This window comes from Manis javanica, chromosome 1, assembly GCF_040802235.1.
Source record: "Manis javanica isolate MJ-LG chromosome 1, MJ_LKY, whole genome shotgun sequence".
Classification (NCBI taxonomy): Eukaryota; Metazoa; Chordata; class Mammalia; order Pholidota; family Manidae; genus Manis; species Manis javanica.
In genome coordinates, this window is record NC_133156.1 from 120,675,711 (window position 1) to 120,697,149 (window position 21,439).

Genomic DNA, 21,439 nt, shown 5'->3' on the forward strand with positions numbered 1-21,439 from the left:
AAACCTGATCCCTGATTGGTGACAAAGTTGGAGGAAATTCCTCCTTAATTAAACATTTTCATTATGGAGACATAAACTACATTCATGCTTACATCAGGTTTTAGAATTTTGTAAGCAACAGCAGGGAACTAGAATGCATTAATCCATTCCAAATGAAATATGGATCAAAAAGTAGTTAAAAACTACAGAAAAATAAAATATGGAGTAACTTTGTTAATAGTACAAATTACTGTAATATGGATATTTCTTTTCCTCCTCTAGGATTTAGGGAGCCCATCCAGTTTATGAAATAAGTTCTGAAAACAGTCTGAAAAGTTCATTCATTCATTTATTCAATCAACAGATTTTCTTAAAATACCTACCCTGTTAGGTTTTCTTATAATGATTAGTGCTAATAATTTGAAATATATAACTCCCAAAATTATATCCCCAACCATAACCAGCCTCTCTCTTTGCATTTTCATTTCCTTCACCAGTTGTGCAGAGAAGACCTGACTTTCATCCACTCAGTGAATATTCATCAAGCACCTCTTTAGTGTCCATCACAATTCTGGACACAGGGTGTCCAGTAGCAAACAAGTCATACACAGCCCCAGCTCTTATGGAGTAGACATGCAGATGAGCTTCTGGTAGCTAGCATTCCTTCATGCCTAAACATGTTGAAACCTAAATTCATTCAGATAATTCCACTCACAGTTGTTAAGTTCATAGTTTACCAGGCATTTTCATATGCATCTTGTCTTTATCCCTCACAACAACCTTGTAAAGTAAGCTTTGATAACCTAATTTGCCCAACATCCCACCCAGGCCCTTCTCTGTCCGTCTTTCCAAATTTACACAGTGAACATTTCCAGGTAGCTGCCCTTCCCTAACCTGTGCATTTCCTGGTATCTTCAGCCAAATTTGCCTCCTTTCTAAATGCCATCAGTTCGTGCCTCTCACTCTTCTCTTACTTCCCCCACCCCAAGCCCCAAACATCTCCATGTCTTGCAAACTTGCCATCTTTAGGTCTAGGCTAATGTATGTACTTGGCCCTTCAGCTAGGCCTAGAGAGGCCAAGCCAGTTGTGGGTTTCTCGCATCATAGGAATTATTTGGGAGAAATTTGCCCCAGGAGTCCAGCACTGGTCATTGTAAAGGCATTATTATATAATGGTAGTCTCTTATAATATCGAAAGGATTAATAATGCTCACATCTTCTGCTCCTTGGTAACTGGTAAACACATGGACACTCTCACATGTGGACAAAGACATTATTGGGCAAATATGCTCACTGGAACACTGTAATAACAAAAGCTTAGAAACCATTTAAATGTCCATTAATAGACTGATTAAACAGGAGCATTGTGCATCTGTAAAATGCAATACCATATAGAAAAGGGAGGAATTTCTTTACGTATTGATATGAAAGATCTTCTAGACAATAATGTTAAGTTAAAAAAGAAAAGTTCCAAGGAGTATTTATAGTATATCATATTTGTCTGGAAACGTGAATCTATATGTCTATTTAAACATACATAGAATACTTTTGAAAAGATACATAAGAAACAGGTCATAGTGGTAGCTTCCAAAGAAGGAAACTGAGTTTCTAGAAGGCAAGGAAGAAAGAAGGACTTGCTTTTTCACTGGTGATCTTTTATGCTCTTTGGATATTGTATGCATTATATTACTCACTCAAAAAATTAATTAAATTACTTTAAAAAATTTAAAAATAAGATGCTCAAAAGGGATTGGGAAGCTCAAGAACAATTTTAAGTGTTAGATGCTTCTTTAAAGCAGACGTGTTGGCAACCTAGGAATGCTACAGTGTTTAATTTGCCCACATGTCTGTGTAAAAGGCTAAAATCAAGCAATGTTGATATATTACCCACTGACAAGTAGACAGAGGTTAAAAAAGAACTGGGTATGTTACAGTTGTGATTTGAATTTGAATTTCTATAATCCTCAACCTCATTAGGCTTATAAACCCATTGTTCTCCAATAATGTACAAGTGAATATTTGGAACATCATCAGGAGCCCATTAAAACAGGACCATGGAAAAATATACTGTTAAACAAATCAGGAAAAGAAAAGACTAAGCCATTTCCAACTACTAACAAGAAGCATATGCTTGGCCACTGGTAATCATAATCTCCTGACTCATTTAATTACCAAAGTTGATGATGGAGTAAGATTTTGTTTTTCATTTGTTTAAAAACCAACTTTAAAAATAAATGAATATTTTAGATATCATGGCTTCTACACTGACAGAAATATTAATTTTGAGAGGAAAATGGCACAGGCAATTAAGCGCTCTATGGCTCGGTGCTTTCAGTCTCCTGGTTAAAGAGCTGGTTGGCCATCTTGGTACACAGCTGTGGTCTGTGCAGGCAGACGCTGCTGCTCTGTGCCAGCGTCATAAACAAGCACACCAGCTCCCTCATGACCCTTCCAAGTCAGACCTGGGTACAGCCCTAAGAAAACTCAGGCTGAGAATATGGAGAAATGAGGTGCTTTCATTCTGCTGAATCCTAGGGAGCCCTTGCTGAGGATTACAAAGGGGACAGCTGGGTAACTGTATGCCTGCCAGCCAAACTGGAAAACTGAGTTCTGGAATGTTAACGTCAACACAAATGTTAACTTCCTCCCTACATACCTTCCTATGGGCATATGTGCCAGTCATAGACTAAATGCTGAAATACAGCATTTGAACTTCTGTTTATTTCCCACTCATACCAGAGTTTAATATGAATTGATGGGAGGTGGAGGAGGGAGGAGAAGAAGGGGAGGGTCTGCTCCAGGGAGGCATTCAGGATCCCAGGATCCTTCTGCCTGGTGGACCCACCACCCCCAAGGCAGGGACTCAAACATTTTTGAGTAATGGACCTGCTTGGCAGTCTGGGGATGCTTAAGGACCATTCCCAGAATAGTATCCTTAAAATATTATTTTAAGAGGCACAAAATGAATGACTTCAGATTGCAAAACCAGTAATATTGGATATAGTTGCTAAAATATTTTAAAAATCGTGATATATGCACTTTCTTGTTATAATAAAAGTACTCAGTGTCTCAGTAATGATCATCAGACAGCATTTCGGGATCTCATCAACATCTGTAACATGATATGACAATGCCTGTCATTTCTATGGGTGACAAATCACAGATACTGTTAATTCTACTGTGGTTTGTTGCTTTCATCCACAACTGAAGAAAACACTAAATTTCAGTTGGCTAGAGAAAATAAAAATCCCATTTCTCCCCATTTGACTTCTCAGATGCTCTGAATTCCACTCACAGATCTCTTTAGTGGTCTAAGGATCCCCAGGTTAAACTTCCCACCTTACCCTGACACCACTGCCTGCAGCTAGTGACCAGAAAAAGAGGAATCCTGGCAGATGGCAGATGTTACAGTCAGGCTTGTCCAGGGCAGCCGCCATGAGCATCATGTCTTGCCCGCGCCCCACTGAATGCAGCCCCGTGGGCGCAAGGGAGGCTGGGACTGCAGCCCAGCTGTGCGCCCAGGAGGAAAGGGAAATGGCTCGGCAGAGGATTATATCAATCTGCCCCAGGAGATTTCATGATTCAAGGGGGCAGAAGAAAGTCCTGAAATAGTGCTTATCGTACATTTCAGAAAGTAAACATTCTTCTATAAACAACACGCATCTTTTCTGGATAGTTTGATACTTATGGGGAATGGTTTTGTATGAATGAACTTTTTCTAAAAAGAATTTATCCCCAGTTTGGTGAGAAACCAAGATCCCATGTTTGAGAATCTGAGCCTTGGACAAAGGTTCGGCCTTTCAATACTCCTTCGAGGTTGTCCACGGCCCCTTGTGCTGCCGGGCCTCCCCCCACGCCTGATGCTCCCACCCAATCCTGCACTCTGGCAAGACCTAATGGCTTGAAAGAAATAACATGTGAAGGTCACAGAACAGAGTGGGCCAGAGTGTCAGCTGTTTTGCAGACTGACTCTGAAGGCTCTCCCTCCCCCTTCTCACAGCGGGGAAAATCTGTGCTTTTCGTCATTGACTCTTTCCCGTGCTGAATGTTTAGTAATTCCCTGTATCACAGGCAAAATGTGATTCTGATCTCAGGAGTGTTTGTGGATATGGCAGGGCTGGGACCCTAACATGGGCATTTGCCCTCAGCATTTGGATTTCAGTCTCCATTTAGCCCAAATTAAAACACCGGGATTCCATTCTACAGCAAACACATTTGCTCCATTTCAAATAGGCAGAGCCTGTGTTCTGTCCTTTGTTGGCCCCCAGCAATTCTCCTCCTGCCCTCATGTGTGCCAGAAGACAGGCTTCAGAAAATCGATCCAAGCATTTGTTTTTACTGTTTCTAAAGGTGGTGCCTGTCCTGTAACCTGACAAATCATAAATGAAAAGAATTAACAGGGAGCAATTTGATGACAAAGCCCTACAAGGGGTGTGAGCTGGGTTCACTGGGAATCATCAGCCTGCTGCTTCTCAGCTCTATTTGGAGCCATTCAAACGCCTGCTCCCATTTTCACCCCCAGCCACAGGCTAAGCTCTGGCCTCTTGTGTGAGGAGGAAGGTAAGAGAATGGCCTCAGGGAAAACCACCTCATTCCATTCCCAGGCTAAGGGAAAGGCCAAAGATTTGGAAACGTATGCAGTAGCTGCTGACCCCACTTATTCTCAGAAAGCATTTAATTCTCCACGCCGTGGTCTTCTGAAATGATATTGGCATCTGCCCTGTACTAATGAGCCCCCTGACATGTAGCTTCTCCTGGAGAGTGAAAAGAAATCACAGCCTTCAGAGCACCAGCATTGATTGATAAGATTATGTATTCCATTGCAGTGGCATCCAGGATAATATGAGAATGGGAGACTTTTGTATTTTTGCTGCTTCTTATTTGAATTCAAATACCAGTTTATTCAGAATTCAAGATGACAAAACAAATAAACTCCAGTAAAATTTAAATAGATTTCACTTAATGGTATATTAACTTATTTTATAAATCTATAGTATATATATCATAGATGTCTCTTAATAAATTATACTCTTACCTGTTACTAAACTCATATCCTAATAATCATTCTACTGACCCTTTTTCAGAAACTCCAGTGGAAATAGCTTCATTTCTCAATTCTGCTCCATGTAAGTAATGTTTGCAGACAGGTAGCTGACTTTCCCTGCAGTCATTAGAAAGTATGGCAGACTTGTATTTTAAACACGTATGATGCGTACACTATGAGCACACGCAGAGTATGCTGCACCAAATGCAAATCAGACAGCTTTGACTTCGTAGAGTTTAGGCCAACGTCAAATGCCTGCACCTGAGTTTGGGCCTCAGTAAGAGTGGTTGGTGACTGTGTGTCCACTGACTGGCTGGCTCACTAACTAGCATGAAGCAATGTCATGGAAACAGCAAACTCTCAATTGTGCAGGAGCTGATTGGTTATCTTTTGAATTATCCCAATCCCCCTAGTGCGTTCTTTTCCCTCATTAGGACTGCCCCAAGAAGGTACTGTTGCAGTCTTCGATTCTACCTCTAGAAAAGTTCTGGTGGGGCAGATACTGGAAACCAATGGGGATGGAGAGGGAGAGAGGGAGAGAGGGGGAGAGAGAGTGTGTGTGTGTGTGAGAGAGAGAGAGAGAGAGAGAGAGAGAGAGAGAACTGTTAGCTATTTATGTGATTATTTTCACTGAAATTGATTTCATCATTATAGCTAGTCATCAAATGTTTCCCATCTGTGCAAAACAATTCCAAGTCCTCATAGCACTGTCTCTTTCCATCTCCTCTGTCTTTGCTTCCCCACTTCTTTCCAGGATGGAGTGGTACTAAAAATCAGCGAATTCAATGTCTTTTTTAAATTTCATTTACAAAGCATATATGTTCCTATGCACTCTCTCTTTGGATCCTCTCAAGGAGGTCAGGATTTTCTTATTTAGTAATGAGGAAATTGAGCATCCGAAAGACTAAGGAACTTATCCAAGACCACACAGGTAATAAATAGTAGAGATGAGATTTAAATGTAGGTTTTGTGCTTCAGATGCTATCAGCTTCTGTCCACCAGAGCTGCCCTACCTAAAATAATATATTTATCAGTTAGCTGCTGGCTAAGAGTAAGGGGCCAGGCATAGATTAACACTGAGTGAGAACTTTCTGCAGAAGGGTAGGTTGACCTAGAAACTATTTTCATTCTATAACATTTACCATCTGTGGAGAGTCTGGAAAAAATTCAGAGATGTAGAACTGAGACAAAAAAGCAAATGCACAGGGTAAGTGTGTTGTTTCCTTTGGCTTGAGTGGAGAAGGGACCGCTGAGGGAGAAATCAACACAGTGAACACATGTTCTTTGGACTTGATGAAGTCCTACTGTTAAAGATCATTGTCCCTTGATATCGGCAAGTTTCAAAGGCCACCTTATTCCTGACCTTCCAAAATTTGCAACCCTATGGCTGCTTACTTTATGAAATCATGGGCTTTTAAAAAATATCTACAAGATGAAATGAAAAAAGTTAGATGGGATAATATCACCCAACACTGTGATGGGTACAAGATGCTCAATACAATAGTTGCTGCTGTTGGCATTATCATTGCCGTTGTTGTTAGAATGGTTTCCTCCTGTGAAAGAGACCATTTATATTTTTTTACTTTGCCTCTGATACAACACATGTAGATGCTTTATCTGAAGTTTTATACCAAGTGCAGTGACTGATGGTGATAAGTCAGTTTTTATACCAAGTCTTTTTTTATACCAAGTCCCTTTTGATCCAAAATATGTTAGAATCCCAATGCTTGGATATTCCAACCAGAGTGGCTACTAAACAGATAATGGATCATTAGAGTGGTGTTATTATGTAGCCTCCTATAGTTAACAAGTCATGACAATAAACTATCCCAAATAATATGTTTTCTTTCCTCCTTTCTTCTCCTTCCCTCTTCTATCCCTCCCCTTTGTCTTGCCTCCCCCAGCCATGACGGTTCACAGTATGCCTAGTTAGATATCTTGGAAGATAAAACAGAAAACATCTGTGAGTAGGAACAGATTTGTATACAGAGGTTTGGTTGATGTTTTGTTTCTCAATCCTATAAGTGTTCAATGATTGTTGTCCCCTCTGGGATTTGAGGGTGGAAAGTGATTCCCCCCAAATCTACCCCAAACCTGAATTCTTTCTACTGGGGATTTGTATTAGGAACTCTTCTTTTTCCCAGAACTCTCAATTAAAAAGGCAAACATTCCTGGGAAGGGTGACACTTAACTTGTCCTTACAGCTTGATATAGAGAAGTTTATCTGATGCTTTCTTTTTTGACCTGAGTTACCAAAGTATTTTGAGAGCACTGAGCAAAGGGATGAGGAGGTGGCAGAAATGCTGAAGGCTGTGGGGGAGGGAGGATTTCTAAAGATAAGCATTATCTACCTCACCATTTGCCCAGGGCCAATCTTAGCTCTGAGCTCATTAACTCTGCAAGGCAGAGCGCACCTTCCAATAATGCCAAAGTGAACTTCTGATCTTCCTTTGGAGCAGCTGACTTTCACAAACAGGTTGTGAATTTAACTCACAATCCGTGAGGATTATCAAATAAACAAACAAGAGAGTTTAGAGCAAGCCAGACTCTTTTATCTTCCCACATTAAATCTACTAGGCTGCAGCTTTTGTGCACACATGATCTGTCCCCACTGTGGTCAGCAGCAAAGGTTTCCCTGGTCCTGTGAGAGACCAGCCCTCCTCTGTGCTTGGGGTCTCTCCTCCTTGACCATCTCAAGGGCTTTGCTTCTGTGGTTCTTTCTTTCCTCCCCCAACTTTCTTTTCCCCTCTTCATTTGTTCCCACTGGCAGATAAACATGTTCACCTCTCCTCATTCTCCTACATCAGTGGCTTCTCCTTCTCTACCAGCTCTCAGAGATTGTCCTGGGCTCTGCCTCTGCTCATCTCACCCTCCTCACTACTCAGCCCTTCCTAATCACATCCAGCCCACGGCTTTAAATAGCGCAGGATGCTGGTGATGCTTGTATAGACCTTTCTGGCCTCAACCTCTCTGCTCAACTCTTCTCTTGTACCCTTCTTTGGACTTGACATATCTGCTGGATGACTAATAAGATCTCAACAGGATCTATTGATTTCTGCACCTTCCAGCACAAAGGTACTCTCCCTCCATCTTAACCAGCTCAGTAAGTGACTCTGTTTTCCAAACAGGTAATAAGGTTCCAAACAGGTAAAAAAAGCTAAAAGAACTCCTTTTTCTCACCACCTCCAAGGACAAATCCACTGAAAGGTCATGTCAACTATCCCTCCAAAGAAATCCCAAATCTACCCACTTCTCTTTATCTCCACTATTACCACCTTTGTCCATAACACCATAATTTTTTCCCTAAAATAACCCCTCACAGATCTCCCAGATTCCATGTTTGTCTACACAACCCATTCTTCATGAGCCAGAATTATTTTTATTAAACTAAAGTATAGTTGACATACAATATTATATTGGTTTCAGATGTACAACATAGTGATTGACAATTATATACATTATGAAATGCTCACCATGGTAGGTGTAGTTACCATCTGTCATGAAGTTATTACAATATTATTGACTACATTCCCTATGTTGTACTTCTCATCCCCATGACTTGTTTTTTTAATAATTGGAAATTTGTACCTCTTTATCCCCTTCACCTATTTTGCCCAATTCACCTCCCCACAGTAACTACCATTTGTTCTCTGTGTTTATGAGTCTGATTCTGTTTGTTTGTTCATTTGTTTTATTTTTTTATATTCCACATATAAGTGAAATAATATGGTATTTATCTTTATCTGACTTATTTCACTTTGTATAATACCCTGTAGGCCCAACCATATTGTTGTAAATGGCAAAATTTCATTCTTTTTCATGGGTGAGTAGTATTCCTGTGTGTTTGTGTGTGTGTGTGTGTGTGTGTGTGTGTCATATTTTCTTTATCCATTCATCTTTTGATAGATACTTAGATTGTTTCCATATCTTGGTTATTGTAAATAATGCTGCAATAAACACAGAATGCATTTATCTTTTCAAATTAGTGATTTTGTTTTCTTTGGGTAAGTTCCCTGTAATGGACACCAGGTCATATGGTATTTATATTTCTAATTTTTTTAGGAAGCTCCACACTGTTTTCCATAATAGCTCCACCATTCCCACCAGAAGTGCACAAGAGTTCCTTTTCTCCATATCCTCACCAACACTTGTTATTTCTTATCTATTTGATTCTAGCCACAGAATTATATTTTACAAACATAAATAGTATCATACCTTTTCTTTTCTTACAACCTTCCAAAAGTTTCCCATTGCTCTTAGAAGAAAATCCAAACTCTTTTATTATGATGACAAGACCGCCATAGGAACCTCCTAAGTAAACATAATTTAGGAAAATTCCTGAGCTCAGCAGCACAGATACAGAGATAATAAGAGATTGTCCTAATGCTGGCAGAACAAAAATTCCCCATCCCTTATAACTAGATAATTATGCACAGCTTCCCTAATAAGGGAATGATGGCCTCAAGTTATAGTTGAGTTTCCTTATAACATGGAGGCTGGGTTCCAAGGGCAAGTATGCAGGGATATGGGAGCACCAGGTAGAATTGTATTTTTTTAGTGACCTAGACTGGAGTTCATAAAGTATCATTTTCACCATACTCTGTGGATCAGTCACAAATTCCTACCCAGATTCAAGGGGAGGGTAAATTGAGCCCACCCCTCAGTAAGAAAAATGTCAGTCACTTTATAAGAAGAATATGTCGGGTGGGATCTATAGATGGATGTGGCCATTTTGGGGAAAGACAATCTATCACTTGTGGTCATGGTTATCATTTTATGTTGCATGACCAAGTTTTCTTTTAGTAAAATTGTTTCAGGTTCATATTCTGGAAGTAAGTAAATGGCTCTACATTCTGCAACATCTGCAAAGACTTGTAGGTGCTCTGCCTCCAAAACAAGTTTGAGAAACACTGATCTTGCCCAGCTGTTTTATTTCATAGTTGATGGGCCAAAGGACTAAAGAGTCAATTGTGATTTGCCTAAAGAAAAACTCTTACCAATCTCTTTTTCACTTTGCCTGATTCTAGAGGACATTCTAGAGCAGGTGGAGTTAGATACTTTAGTGGATGGAAGAACTGAAGTTGGAATGATTGGGCAAGTACTTGGGTGCTGTTGACATGTGCAATGGACTTTGAGAAAGTTAGGGGCACTTGGGTGACCCTTAATGTGGATCCGGAAGAGTCTGTTTGGCAGTGGGAAATGGAAGGAGTATGCAGTGAGCAGGAGAGGACAGTAACTGGAAGGGGATGAAGCAAGGCAGTGTTTGTCAGAGTGTCCCTGGTGGACCAATTGCATGAGAATCAGAATCACGCAGTGCTTATCACAGTGCAAGTTCCTGGGTCCCTAAGCTTCTGAATCAGAATCCCTGGGTGTGGGGCCCAGGAATCCACAATTTAACAGGCTTTCAGTGGTTACTTATGCACTCCAATATTTGAGAATTACTGAGACAGATGATGAAACTCACTCTGGTTTATGAAATTGAGCCTGGCATAGAAATATAAAACCAGCAAAAGGGTCACAAATGTTGTGTGTCACTTGGACAAAACTCATCAAATAACGTAGAAAGATACTCTAGCAATGAAGGAGAGATGAAGATTTAAATTTTCCTCAAAATGAGAACATAGTCTGGAGGTAAGTTACCAATTAAATCTCAAAGATTTCATTTTTTACCCTTAAAACACAATTCATCAATATTTTACAGCCTCTTGTCATTTTCAATAAATGAGTCTTATCAAAAGAAAGGTTACAGTTTGATTTCAAAACATTCCTCCAAACAATGCTTCATAGAATTCAATAGGAGAGGGAATAACTCTTTCTGTCACATTTGGCTGATTTGCACATGCAAGATTCAGGAAGCATACATTTCTATAGAGGCCTAAGGATGAAAAGCCAGGACACTATTTGTTCTGGGGCATTTGATGTGATCCCATTCTGCTTTGCCTCCCAACCCTTCCGCAGCCTTCATTAATATCCCCTGCCTCATCTCTGAAATTCTTTACCATCAATGGCTTATTGTTAAAAACTCTCTTCCTTAGCTTCAGGCCATTTTTACCAGACTGGCTCCATGTTCCCCTGCCCCCAACCAAGATTCCTTTTTTTTTCTCCTGACCACTAAAGAATTAACTTCCCTCTGATGATGGGAACCATTTCGAGGATGTTAAGACTCTGGCCATGCCAATGAGATTGACTTCTTGGGTCTTACTGGACTGGGATGATACCATCACCCACCTAATGGACACCCCAAAATGTCACAGCAACTCCTGAAGAGCTTTACCCAAGGCAGCTAACATCTCCATGGCAACAGCCTACCATCTGCTTAACTTTTCCAGGTAAGTTGTCTTCCCTGGGGAGTGCTGATGCTGAAGCCTGTATTACTGAATCTCACTTTGCATCCCTATCCAAAGTATCTTTTTAGGGATGTTGTTTAGCTTTGTTTCTAAGAGCAAAACTGTTGCTCTTTCTCAGATGCCTCCGCCTTCCTCTCCACGGCCCCCTCCCCTCTGCCCTCTCCCCACTGGTGGGCTGTGCACTGGCTGGCGGGCCATGAAACAGCTTTCACATAATTGCACTTTGTTTGCTTCATGTCTATGTCTTTGGCTTTCTGAGAGGAGGTATTGTGCTAGGCAGAACTATTTGATTGGAGAATTGTTTAGACTGCAGCAAGTAGAACAGTTAAATAGGATGTTTTATGGAGTTAAACTTCAAGGATAAAAGAAGGCATCGTTAATGCACAAAAAAGAAAAAAAATGAAAAAGTTGGCATGAATAGGACAGTTAGGTCATACTAAAACAAGAGTCAGCTCAGATCTTCATCTCAACTTCACCAAATTGGAATTTCAACTTTGAAATGGAGTCCAACTGGTGAACATTTCAGTCTGTGAAGAGGTAGAATTAGAAAAATAAAAAAATGATATATGCTCATTAAGCATGAATCAATGCTTTCTTATCAGTGCATCTTAAAATCCATTGTCTTCATTTTTCATAATTCTTCTTCATTTTTTTCCAGCCTGTGGGTTTAGCCATCAAAATGACATTTCTTTCTCCAGTGTTTTTTATACTGTTTAAAGAGATTGGAAGCCTATGTCTATTAAGGTTTATGTCAAGACAGCACCCAAATTCTGGTGCTGCAGTGAAATACTTCCTAGTGGAAGAGAGAGGTTGTGTGAACTCGAACCCTTGCTGGAGATAGTGCAAGGCAGTATTATCTACTGAAACAAATTCTTGGCTGGGAACTGAGAGACCAAGGTTCTGAGCTTCAGCAAGCTTTTTAATTTAACCTAGGTATCAATTTTCTCATCTATGACTAAGGTGACTGAATTTGAGTTTCTTTATAGCCCCCAATTTAGGAGCCCTTACCATTCCAGATCTAATATTCCTTTATACATTTCTGATTCATCTTATAAAAGAGAAAATCAAGTATGGGTTCTCTACCTCACAGGTGCTATAGGAAATCACCTGCCAGTGATTTAGAATGAATAGAAAAAAGTTTTGTTCATTTTATTTTCATTTGCTGTTGAAAAGTCTGTGCTCCTCAAGCTCAAATGCTCATTCACTGAGATAACAGAGCTGCATGCAAGGCAACTTCATTTATATCACATCTTTCCCATAAACTGTATCCCCAAGCGCTTTACAGAGCTTCTGTAAGTAATGCAATTATGGACTTAGAGAAACAGGGGAGAGAGGAGGTTGAAGAAAATGCGAGGAAGAAATGACATGGAATGCAGATTTTTTTTCACATTTATCATGTGTATACTGATAAAAAGAAATTCTGCCCCCACTAGAGAATAATGCAGGCTAAAAATTCCCTCTCCTAATGCTTCAGACATGATGAGACTTCTCTTTGCCCTCGGATATATTACGAGTTCAAGCAACTAGGGAAAATGTTATTAATTTGAAAGGCCGCGTTTTCAAATGGATTTATCAGATGTTCTAAAGATTGTAAGCTTAGAAACCTAGATAGCATTAAGGTCTCTGAGTCTTAAACCAGAACACATAGTAACACTGGTGGGTCAGGAAAACAAAATTTCCAAAAGAAAAACCTTGCCTCAAATCAGAGGTTTACTGAATATCAAAACTGTGCTTTTCAGTTCAGTTAATAATTACTAAGGGGTTAGATACAACAAGCACAGATGTCAACATGACATAACAAACTTTTTGAAGCAAGCTCACATGTCCTGATGGTCCAAATGCCAGAAATATCTTCTATCCTTAGACACGCATCTGGAAAGTAATACATTCCACATCATGGTTAAAGCTCATTCACTCTTAGCATTATCAATAATTTTTTGATGATAAAAGCAATATATACTTAAGTAAAAAATTAAAATTAAAAAAGGCACATTGGAAGAAACAGCATCATTTAGCCTACAAAGCTTTCTCATTCCCCTCAATTCCCGAAACATATTAACCATAGGTACTACTATTCACTTGGACACCTTGAAATATAGCATCCTGACCCCTGAGACTTTCCCCAGGAGGGTCCCCTCTAGTTTTGCCAACACGGGAGGAAGTTCCTGTACTTTCCAAAGCCCTTTACCCCATTCTAGCCCTGGAGACTCCTTTGTTTCCTTTATACAGCATGAGTTCAAGGTTGCATTCCATCTCTTCTTACCCACCTAGTTTCTTGAGCCCCCACTCTCTCCTGCCTCTACCCTGGAAGAGTTAGCCTTGGTAACTTGGCCCATGCCTTGCGAGAGATTTTCAGTCTCTCTGGTGACTGGGAGGTGAGATGTTAATAAGAGGTTAGAGAGGAAGAGGGTCACTGTGTCATACACCTCCCGGGAGCACTCTTACCCTAGATTCTGTATGAAGAGCGTCCATGCAGCCCTTGACAAGAGCAGATGGTCCCTCAGGAGCTGTGCATGGTGGCCTGGCGGTGAACATTCTCCGAGGAGAATCACAGGCTGGTGCAGAGCAGGCATTCAGTGCACAGTGGCTGTTGTTGTCAGGAGCAGGGGCAGCGGCTCCCACCATCGTGGCTTCACTGACCTTTCAGATACCAGGCCCTCTAATGTGGCTGCTACTTGGCTTGTCTTTGCCGGTCACATAAACAGCCACCCACACCTTAGAATGATCCATGGCTCATCTTAAAACACATTAGTTGTCCATTCTATAACAATGCAAAGAATCTTCCCTTTGTAAGATAATACCTCCAATGCCTGAATGTGGGGAACTTTGCCAGTATGAGCCCAAGGACGGCTGTGACACATCGGGGTCCTACACTATAAATCAGACATGCAATCTGAGCGTGTTCTGACTACAAATGGGAAGGAAAAAATTAAAAGACTCACAGAGACTGTACATCATGCTTACAATTAGAATAATTTGTCCCTTTTCTGTGTGCCAAGCGAATTTCTTTTTAATTAAATTGACAAGAATGATGAAATTGTTCAACCTCTTCCTTTTTCTTGCATAAACTTAAAACTCATACCAACCCTGGGTCTGACTGACACTTCAAATTGTGCTAAAGTGATTAACATTTGTGTCTGTTCCCTCCTCATCCTCCTGCTTTCCCCTTCAGTCCTCCCTCAGCCCCAGGCATCTCGGACCCTGGATGCTTTGGGTTCTCCATTTCCAGGAAATGTCCATGGATGAGGCTTTCCCTATACGCTTTTGAAAATGCATTCGTTTATGCATTTAGGTCTCATTCATTAGCCTTTTGGGAGTGAAGCTCACACTGGTTTTCATTTATGATTGCTAATAGCTTAAGGTGCCGCCCTTCCTAAAATCATGCACCTGCATGCATACACATTCTACTAAGTGATTGAGTACCTTACCCAAAGGAATGGGCAGTGAGGGAATTTTAGAGTGGCCACAGAAGCAGTTATTTGGGGATAAGATTGCCTAAAACTATATCTGAAAGAACAACAAAGCAAACTTCATTCAAAATGAACCTTGTCCTTCTCCTGTCCTCTCCCATCCTCTCCTGTTACCTGTGCCCTATACCCTGGATGTGGCTGAGTCACCTCTCACTGCTCCACATCACAGGTAATTCCTTCCCATGGCAAAATTAACACAGATCCTACCCTAGGGGAGGAAGAGGTCCTTGTGTTCTTACACCCTAGATTTGAGCTGGAGAGAATCTTAGTGGCCATCTTGTTAGTCAGGATAAGCTGGCTGATGCTTCAGGAACAAACAGCACAAATCTCAGGGGCTCAGGAAACAAAAAGAAGTGCACAGAAGGCTTGTGCTCCATAAGGGTCAGCCAGGGGCTCTGCTCCGCGCTGTCTACACTCCGAGACCCAGCTGGCAGAGCATCTGCTTTCTGAACACTCCCGGTTGTCACAGCAGAGGGGAGGTGGGGAAAGAGAATGAGGATGAGTGTGTACAGGCCATCGGTTTGGTCAGAAGTTCCTCTGAGTTTCTCTAATCCTTCATTCACCAAAGCAGGCCCATAGCCTTGCTAACTTCCAAGAGGGTGTGGGAGCACATCCAACAAGTGCCTGGAAGGGCAGAGTCGGAATGTTCATGAAAAGCCCAACTGATTGACTCGGAGTATCTATCACTACTTTCATTTCACAGTAAAATGCCAAGAACAGAGCCTGGTATTTACAAGAGCCATTATCATTTTATTGTCACATATGGGACAACAGATCCAAGAACATGAAATGATTACCTAAGATCACGTAGCTAATTAGGAACAGAACAGAGGAGAATACTTACTTACTGAATTCAAGATTAAAGCTCTTCTCTCTTAACTCATCTGAAGGTCTGGAAAGACGTGATCAACACAGGATTGGGCCACCACACTCAACTGGATGACTATCATGAGTTTTGCTTTGTTTTCACACTGGGTTACCTCCTCGAGCAGGAGTTAGCTAACTTTCCGTAAAGGGCCAGTTAGAAAATTCTTCAGGCTTTGTTGGGCCATGCGGTCTCTGTCAGGCCACTCAGCTCTGCTGCCGTGGCACCGGAGCAGCCCCAGACAATATGCAAACAAGCGGGCATGGCTTCGTTCCACTAAAATTGTCTTTACCAAACCAGAGAGTGGACTGGATTTGGCCAGTAAGCTATAGTTTGAACACCCCAGTTCTGGACCATTCTCTACTGGAGGACGACTGGTCAGTGGAAAGTCAGCAGAGAACCTGGGCAGGTTACCTCCCCTCTCTGTGCCCCAGGCTCTGCCTCAGGGCAAACCCTGCCTGCCAGGGTGAGGGTGAAGCCTGGACAGGCTGACATCCGCGGCGCACTTTGGAAAGTACACAGCCGGCGCAAGCCCTCCCTTCCCCTCCGCCGCCCCTTCCTCAGCACCACGCCAGTCCTCGGGGCTGGCGGCTCAGTGGCAAACAGGACAAAGTCCCTCTTCTCTTGGTCCAGCAAATCAGACAAGAAGCAGACCGATAGGTAAGATGTCAGAAGGTGATGAGGACTGAGAAGAAAATAAAGCAGGATTAAGTTTGTGAAGTTTAATGTAGCACGGATCAGGGGCAAGATTCCAAGCAGAAAATTTCATGAAGCGAAGAAAGAGGCCTGTAGATGCCTGGGGAACAGGTGTTTCAACACAGGTACCAGCAAATACCAACCCCCTGAAGCAGACCTTCTGGTGGACCAGCTCCACCCCACCCCTAACCCGAGAAAAGATGGGCTTGGCCCTGCTGTGTAGGAATTCGCAGAGGTGATGGGACAGGAAACAGGGGCTCTGGGGGAGTGTGCAGAGGGCAGGTTAGGGGCCCTGATAAGGACACTGGCTCGAATTCTGCATGACAGGAGCAATCATCATCATCCACGGTGCTTACTGCCGTCCTGCCCCTCCAGCACTACTCGGTTCTTTGGCTCACTTTTTTCTCGCTCTTACTTCCTCCTACCTGCTTTTTCCTCCTCTTCCTCCTTCGCAACCTCTCCCCATCTACCTGCGCCTCTTTATCTGTCCTCCTCCAACCCTTCCGTGCCTGCCCTGGGAATAACTGAAAGAGGAGGTCGACCCAGGCCAGGGCTTTCTGGGAGAAGTTAACCTAATTCCTCAGATACTGGGCACCAGGCAGGAAAGGCTTCAGAAGAACAAGATGAGAATTAAAGCAAACATCATCGGAATATTTTGTCCTGTTTTAAATAAGATCCCAAAACCCTTAAAGAAATATGCAAGTTGTACTGTTGTTGATATGAATGTGGTGGGGACAAAGTGGGTGTACAACTCTTTCATCATTTTTGCTATGTGAGTTTGTGAGTAGATACATATTTATCCCAGGATTCAAGATATAAACAACTCTTGATTGCCAGGGCTAATGGATATAACATAAATATTCCAAATAGCTGAAAATCAAAAGTCATTTCCCAGAAACATTTGCAAGAAAAACTGCGGTGTTCTGATCAAACATATTTTATATATGTCTATGGTGGATCTTTGGGTATATATATGCCATAAAGGAGAAAGAAGAATAGGAGGTGGCAATGAGAGAGTGATAAAGGGAAAGAAAGGGAAAGGGACAAGGAGACAGGGAGGGTAAAAGAGAGAGAGATAGAGGGACAAAGAGAGAGAGAGAGAGAGAGAGAGAGAGAGAGAGAGAGAGCACAATATGACCATCAAAAATCAATAACTAACATTGCTGTATATTGTGCAAATTAAATCCACACACAAAAGCGCCAGGCCAAAAGTGCTATTGGGCATTGAAACCTGCTATGCTCAGAAGTCTGTGGCTACATCTGCTGGAGGGAAGCACTTTTTTTTTTTTTTAAATTTATAGTAAGACCTCATGTGGGCTAGTAGCTCTTGTGTGCTTCTCAAACTTAAATGTAACATGAATCACCTGGAGAATCTTAGTCAAATTCTGATCCAGTAGATCAGAAGCAGATCCTAAAATTCTGCATTTCTAATAAGGTCCTGGGTTTGTCCACCCTGCCCATGTCCATGGGCCATGCTTGAGTGGTACAGTGGGATTTTTAATGTTAACTCGAAAATTTAAGTTCCATAAAATATCTGTTTTATTGCATTAAATAGTAACATTTGTAATAATGTATCTTGGCCAGAGGTGGACAAGTGTGTCATTTCTGGATTGGGAAATGCTGAAGTTTCTAAGCAGAAGTTTCCAAAGTCAATTTACTTGGTTGAAAAAACATTAACAAATCTAGGAAAAAAGTCCAAATGTAGTCCCAGTGTTGGCCCAGACATGCAGATGTCTGGAACCCAAATGTGTGCTCATCAGTTCTTCCAGCCTGGGTGATTGGTGTGAGCGAGGTGGGAGGCTTGTCTTCGCCGTGCCGCAGTTACCTGGCAAAGTTGGGCTGGGAAGTGACTTAGGGCTAAACACAGGCTGCTGGTCAGAGCTTGTTGGACTTGGGCGCCATCTTGTGGCATAAAGCAAGAAAACCTTTTTTAAAAAATTCAGAAACAACCAAATGTAGTATATATAGTTCTTACCTAGGCACAATGCTATTGTGGTAGGTATTCTAATTAAGAACAATGAATCTCAAAAATATTAAATTCCTAAAATGGGTGGGTTAGAGTTTATAAATCTTTTTTTCTAATTTTCCTTTCTAATCGTAAAGTTAAAATCCCTGTTAAATTCAACACATTCGACTTCAGTAAATATCCCGTGTCTACTCTTGTTTGCTGTGTGACTATGGCCAGATTACTTAACAGTGCAGGACCTTAAATTCTAAATCTATAAATGGGGATAATAAATCTATAAGATGACATAGTGGTGAAGGTTAAACCTATGGAAAGTGCTGGGTCCCAGTGCCTGGTAAGACCTCAGTAATAAGAGACAAAAAGTAGAAGTAATTATTATTATTGGTTACAAAATAGAAAAAGGCAACAGTGATCAGAAGAAAAACATGAAGTTTCATTATTTCTAATTTACAAACAAGGGAAATGAGGTTCAGAGGCTAAGTGGTTTATACAAACTTAAGCCCCATGTCAGATCTAGAGTTCAAACATGGTCTTTTAACTCTAGATCATGGATTCTATCCATGACAAAGTTGCTTTTATTGTATGTATTATCTATCACACTGTATCTGATAAACTCAAGGGCAAAATATATTAGTCAGCTTTTGCAAGGCCATGCTGCAACAACAAATAACTCCGAATCTCAGTGGCGTACCTCACCAAGGTGTATTTCTTTCTCACGTTACATGACCTGCACAGGTTGAGCTGTGGTGGCTCCTATCAGCTGTGGGCAGAGTGACTGAGTACGGTTGTAGGTCCACTGGTGAAATTGGAGGGAAAATGAGGTATTTTAATTTTTATTGCTTCCATATTGTCTATGAAGTTACAGGGTGAGGTTACCCAATGATCATGAAGCAAGGAAGAAATATTAGAAGTGAGAGGAGAGAGAAGGTTGGACTGTGTGTTTGTTAGGAGAAGGTACGTTATTGGCTTTAAATGCAGCAGCTTCTGTTCCAGTATTTGGGGGTGTGGCAGATTGAATTCAGTGGCCCCAATTCTTCATCCCTCTCCGTATTCACACCCCACATTGCGGGACTTTGCCATCTTTCCTACTAGAAGCCAAGTGTACTTCCCCACCCTTGACTTTGGGCTTCTCCTTGTGACATGAGTTGTCCAGTAGGATGTTAGGAAAAATGGTGCAGAGAAGATTGAGCTGTGCTTGGCCAGTTGGACTTCTGTACTCTCTACGATAGGGACATGCCCAAGAATCCCACTGATCCGAGGGTGCGGAGACATTCAGTACGAAAGGGAACCAACCTGCACCTTGGAGCCCCTCCCAGTCCAGCCTGGATTAGCGACCTGACCTGCAGCCACGTGAGCAAAAACAAATGACCATTCATGCCACTGAGTTTTGTGGTCATTTGCTGTACATTTGTGTGGCAATAGGCTACTATACAGGAATATCCTTTCCAAAATTTACTACGTTCACTTTCTTGTCTTTTACCTTTCTCCTAAAAACGGGGAACTGCAAAACCTGTAGATAATTGAACAGGTCAGTTAATCACTTCCACTTATCAAAGCTTCACCCAGGTATGGCACCATTTCCAACAAAAAATGTTCAAGCCTCGGGAGAAGAGAAGAACGTTTCTGTGCGTACTCCAGCCCTTGGGAGTAAAGGAGAAGGGAGAGTCAGTCACCCTTACTCAGATTTTTGGTTGATCCTTCTCATTTGCTCACACAGCAGCTGTGAAGGGAAGATGAGACGGAGGAGCCGCGGCGTGAGAGCGCGAGGTGAGGGAGGGATCACAGCGCGGGAGGGCGCGGCTTGTTTGTTAGACGGTTCTTGCTGCCCTTTCACTTCAATTCCTGCACTGTTAGGGTGCTGAGCTTTCAATTTCGGTTTTTCCACTTTCCAACTCTTCAACTTTGGGAAATATGCTTTATCTCTCTGCCTCCATTTCCTCATCTTTAACACCTGACGAATAACAAGACCTATTTCACAGAGTGGTTGCAATGATTAAGTAGCACCGTAAGTGTCTAGAACAATACTTAGAACAATGTGCGTTCAATAAATATTAGCTATCACTGTTAGCTCATTTGGCCAAAAAACGAATCTAATAATAGCAGTAATAGTAACAGCAACAGTACTAACTACCATTTCTGAGGACTTCCTCTACCCCAGACAGTATGCTAAACACTTTACCAATATTAGGTTGATGGTTAAGAGCAGTTAATGTCCTGGAGCCAAAACTGTCTGACCAGATAAGGGCATTGGATAAGATCAGAGAAGCAGAATCAATGTGTTAAATTTCTCAGGGATTTGGATTTAAAAAACAGATGGAAAGGGGAAAATGACCTATTGGTGCAAATTAGGCACCAACTACAATGTCAGACAAGGGGTGTGCACAGTGACATTTATGCCCAGACATTTCCCGCACCCTCCAAATAACCCCTCGTATAGCTGGCCATGGAACAAATCTTTTTCAGCCAAACACAAGATGAGCTTATTTTCAGGTGTTTGGGGGGTGCAACGTAGGAATAGCAACGAATTGAGCCTCCTTCCTATACCAGGACACATGTGTTGCTCTCAGTCTCCTGGCCTAGGAAGGAGGTCTGCTTCTATAACATCAGCCCCTGAGATGTGAAGTGGCACCAATGAAAAACCAAATACTAAACAGGTGAGGGGAAGTACTCACTCGAGCCTTGCCTGGATGGGATTCAATTTCTGTCTGCAACGTTTCAGTTTTAACTCACTAAACCTTGGTCTGCATCTTGGGAGAACAAAACAGTACAATCCTGAGAAGCAATCAAAAAGTGATTGCCAACTTATTGGGAGGTTCCATGGTGCGTCTTAAACCAGCACTAATCTAATAATTGTACGAGCAATGAACTGTGAAATTGAGAACATGATTGTCCGTATTCTCTAAGCCAGAGGAATAACATGGTCATTTTCCCCTTTATTTCCTATGAAAAAGGAATCACAAATAATATGGTATTTTGGACCTTTGTATAAAGCCTGGAAGTCTATGTCTAATGGCATTTGTTAGCAGGAAGAGAAGACTGAGAGAACTATGATCCTTGGCTTGCCAGGACCTG